General features: G+C 52.8%; 1 non-coding gene across 1 annotated transcript in view; it reads left to right on the forward strand.

Annotated features, from left to right (window-relative positions):
* Positions 1 to 3,791: 3,791 nt before the first annotated feature.
* LOC124732196 overlaps positions 3,792 to 5,000 on the forward strand; it is a 1,909-nt gene continuing 700 nt past the window's right edge. Inside the window, exon 1 of the ribosomal RNA XR_007008601.1 lies at positions 3,792 to 5,000. This exon is cut by the window's right edge and continues 700 nt beyond it. This is a non-coding gene — a ribosomal RNA (small subunit ribosomal RNA).

Here is a 5,000-nt window from a genome sequence, read left to right on the forward strand (position 1 = left end):
GCATGTCGGTCCCCATGCGCGTTGCACTCGCACTCGCAGTCGCAAAAACGTGGGGCAAATATATTACGCGGAAGAGCTATAACAGACCGAGCCCCACTGCATGGGGGGAGTCTTTGTCACTAATGTACACAGATGGAACATTTTGGACTGGAACCAGATTACCCGTACACACGGCGCTGATTAGTAATCAATGCAGAGCCATCAAACTACAGCAAATATACACAACTGTCCGTATACATGCTGAAAGAGTCTGCCCACAATGGGAACCACACGTCAGCCAGACACTCTGATCACGCACCACTCTCTGCTTCTAACAGGCGCACATACAATATGTAAGCACCAGCATGGAACAACATCCAGTGCATCTTCTCCGCCACATTACACAATCCACACTATCACAACCAGACCAGGAGGTCCATGCGGAAAATACAATATCCCAGCCTTTCGACATCCACCATTGCGCAGACCAGGCACCAACACCCACACATGTCCTATACAACGGTGCACCCAACATCACAATAGTACCTCCTGTCACAGCGAACAATGACATGAGTCAAAGACACAGGTCCTCACACAAGCATAGAATTGGAGCGCCGCCTCTAATAAGCCAAAGGTGCATCCTGACGTGACAAATCTGATCATGTCACAAGCATTCACTTACTATAATCACTATCAACGAACCTGCCGCCCCCGCCCCCCCCCCCCTACACCTTTCCTTACAACAACGTGTAACCTAACCTAACCTAACCTAACCTATGTTGTACCTTAACCTAACCTATGTTGTACCTTAACCTAACCTATGTTGTACCTTAACCTAACCTATGTTGTACCTTAACCTAACCTATGTTGTACCTTAACCTAACCTATGTTGTACCTTAACCTAACCTATGTTGTACCTTAACCTAACCTATGTTGTACCTTAACCTAACCTATGTTGTACCTTAACCTAACCTATGTTGTACCTTAACCTAACCTATGTTGTACCTTAACCTAACCCATGTTGTACCTTAACCTAACCCATGTTGTACCTTAACCTAACCCATGTTGTACCTTAACCTAACCCATGTTGTACCTTAACCTAACCCATGTTGTACCTTAACCTAACCCATGTTGTACCTTAACCTAACCCATGTTGTACCTTAACCTAACCCATGTTGTACCTTAACCTAACCCATGTTGTACCTTAACCTAACCCATGTTGTACCTTAACCCTAACCCATGTTGTACCTTAACCTAACCCATGTTGTGCCTTAACCTAACCCATGTTGTGCCTTAACCTAACCCATGTTGTGCCTTAACCTAACCCATGTTGTGCCTTAACCTAACCCATGTTGTGCCTTAACCTAACCCATGTTGTGCCTTAACCTAACCCATGTTGTGCCTTAACCTAACCCATGTTGTGCCTTAACCTAACCCATGTTGTGCCTTAACCTAACCCACGTTGTGCCTTAACCTAACCCACGTTGTGCCTTAACCTAACCCATGTTGTGCCTTAACCTAACCCATGTTGTGCCTTAACCTAACCCATGTTGTGCCTTAACCTAACCCATGTTGTGCCTTAACCTAACCCATGTTGTGCCTTAACCTAACCCATGTTGTGCCTTAACCTAACCCATGTTGTGCCTTAACCTAACCCACGTTGTGCCTTAACCTAACCCACGTTGTGCCTTAACCTAACCCACGTTGTGCCTTAACCTAACCCATGTTGTGCCTTAACCTAACCCATGTTGTGCCTTAACCTAACCCATGTTGTGCCTTAACCTAACCCATGTTGTGCCTTAACCTAACCCACGTTGTGCCTTAACCTAACCCACGTTGTGCCTTAACCTAACCCACGTTGTGCCTTAACCTAACCCACGTTGTGCCTTAACCTAACCCACGTTGTGCCTTAACCTAACCCACGTTGTGCCTTAACCTAACCCACGTTGTCCCCTAAAGTAACCCACGTTGTCCCCTAACGTAACCCACGTTGTCCCCTAACGTAACCCATGTTGTCGCCTAAACCTGCTCTGTAATTGTTATACGACTCGTTCAATTAGTGTAGTGTTGCCCACCCGCAACCCTCGCAATATAGTTCGCTACTCGCACTGCCCGCTCCCCTGTGTATCGCTTCATGTTAAACACCTTGCAAGTCTTGCTGACTTTCCACATGCTCCTGCTGTACACTGTAATGTGGATGGCAGCAGGACGTACATGCCGCCCCTCCCCACGTCCCCACCTTGCCCCCCTGCCTTCGCAAGCTGGTTGGTGAGAAGTTTGCATGTTCAATGCCCTTCGCATGCGACGTACTCAGGCTACGTTGTGGTGCGGCCTGTGTCAACCGTCCGCTAATGTCGTACGCGTAAACCACAATCTGTACTGCACATTCGTCCTTATGTACCGAATGATACATCGTGGCACATGTGTGACCGTACAACGACTGCGCCCAAAAACGGCGGACCATACAGTGCAAATATTGTGCACGCAGCTACGTGTCGTCTCCCTATGAGAGCTGGATTGCAGTGTGGTACGCCATAGAGACGTGTGGGAGGAACGGACGCCGTGGATGGCGATCAGCATGAGCTGTCTGTTGATGTATTCGGACCTAGTCGTCTCTCCTCACACACCGTGATGGCATGGTGCACCGCGTTCCATATCTGCGACATGCTACAGAGGCCGGTTGACAGTCGTTCGAGCAATGGACATCGCATACGTACGGGGGCCACCTTCCACGTATTGTCTAGGCGTGCACATTTTGTTGCGTGTATGTGGGCAGACGTAGTGTGGCGTGACACCTGACACAGGCATGCAATAATCGTTGAAGTTGCAAATGGCGATGGACGCCTGCGTTTTCTGGTGAAGTTACGCAAATGAACAAATGGTAACCTGTTGTGGTGCGGTTGTTCTCGCTAGGGGTGAATCGGTGATGGCGACGATAGGTTGAGGTACGAACCGGTTGTTCCAGCGATACCCACCATGCCGACGAAACTGAACGGCATCTGGGTGTGAAGCGATACGCGGCGGTGGCTGGGTGGGACCGTCCCCGGCCGGTGAGGGGGCGCCTCCCGGCGTGCTGGCCGCGCGGTGCGTGGGCGCACGCGCTACAGCCGGCTGGTGGGGGCGGCCAGTGGCAGGCGCGCCGGCCGACGGACGCGGCAGGCGTCGCAGCTGCGCGCCGGCGCACCCTGCGCGCGGCGCCGTGCGGCCAAAGTAGGTCCTCGCGGGCCCGGTGCGAAGCGCGGTGGACATCTTCAGTGTGCTGGTCCGATTGAGGACTGTGTGCGTTGAGGATGCGCCGCCGCCCGGCGCTCGGCGCCGCGACGCCGTCTGCTGCTCGGTCGCCCCAGCGGTTCTCGCTGGTGGTTTGTATCGCAGCTGTGCGGATGTGTTGGCGCGTGCGCTGTGCTGGGAGAGTTCGCTTCGGCACCCAAGTGGGGCTTTTGTCCTTCTGTGGCGCTGGCGTTGGAGCTGCCGGTCACCGTAGGTGGCGCGTGTTGTCTCCCGCCGGCAATGCCACGACAGCACGCTCCCGGGCCTCTGTCGGCAGCGGCAAGCTCAGTTGGGAGCACGGGTGGTCGCACCGAAAGCGTCTACTCGCCTAACTCCGGGCGATTGCGCCTCTCTCGAACCCGACCAAGTACTTGGGACGGCGCTGCGCGCCGCCGGGACCTGAGAGGGTTTCGAGGTGTATTGTGCAGGGGAGCTCAGCCTCCTCCTGTTTGCAGAATGATTGAGCGGACGCTTGCGTGTTCGCGCGGGCCCCCCGGGACACACTCCCGGGCGGCCGGCTGCTCAGCTCTAGTTGACGCAGCTCCCTGGTTGATCCTGCCAGTAGTCATATGCTTGTCTCAAAGATTAAGCCATGCATGTCTCAGTACAAGCCGCATTAAGGTGAAACCGCGAATGGCTCATTAAATCAGTTATGGTTCCTTAGATCGTACCCACGTTACTTGGATAACTGTGGTAATTCTAGAGCTAATACATGCAAACAGAGTCCCGACCAGAGATGGAAGGGACGCTTTTATTAGATCAAAACCAATCGGTCGGCTCGTCCGGTCCGTTTGCCTTGGTGACTCTGAATAACTTTGGGCTGATCGCACGGTCCTCGTACCGGCGACGCATCTTTCAAATGTCTGCCTTATCAACTGTCGATGGTAGGTTCTGCGCCTACCATGGTTGTAACGGGTAACGGGGAATCAGGGTTCGATTCCGGAGAGGGAGCCTGAGAAACGGCTACCACATCCAAGGAAGGCAGCAGGCGCGCAAATTACCCACTCCCGGCACGGGGAGGTAGTGACGAAAAATAACGATACGGGACTCATCCGAGGCCCCGTAATCGGAATGAGTACACTTTAAATCCTTTAACGAGTATCTATTGGAGGGCAAGTCTGGTGCCAGCAGCCGCGGTAATTCCAGCTCCAATAGCGTATATTAAAGTTGTTGCGGTTAAAAAGCTCGTAGTTGGATTTGTGTCCCACGCTGTTGGTTCACCGCCCGTCGGTGTTTAACTGGCATGTATCGTGGGACGTCCTGCCGGTGGGGCGAGCCGAAGGCGTGCGACCGCCTCGTGCGTGCTCGTGCGTCCCGAGGCGGACCCCGTTGAAATCCTACCAGGGTGCTCTTTATTGAGTGTCTCGGTGGGCCGGCACGTTTACTTTGAACAAATTAGAGTGCTTAAAGCAGGCAAGCCCGCCTGAATACTGTGTGCATGGAATAATGGAATAGGACCTCGGTTCTATTTTGTTGGTTTTCGGAACCCGAGGTAATGATTAATAGGGACAGGCGGGGGCATTCGTATTGCGACGTTAGAGGTGAAATTCTTGGATCGTCGCAAGACGAACAGAAGCGAAAGCATTTGCCAAGTATGTTTTCATTAATCAAGAACGAAAGTTAGAGGTTCGAAGGCGATCAGATACCGCCCTAGTTCTAACCATAAACGATGCCAGCCAGCGATCCGCCGCAGTTCCTCCGATGACTCGGCGGGCAGCCTCCGGGAAACCAAAGCTTTTGGGTTCCGGGGG

Source organism: Schistocerca piceifrons, unplaced genomic scaffold (genome assembly GCF_021461385.2).
Source record: "Schistocerca piceifrons isolate TAMUIC-IGC-003096 unplaced genomic scaffold, iqSchPice1.1 HiC_scaffold_1325, whole genome shotgun sequence".
NCBI classification, from domain to species: Eukaryota; Metazoa; Arthropoda; class Insecta; order Orthoptera; family Acrididae; genus Schistocerca; species Schistocerca piceifrons.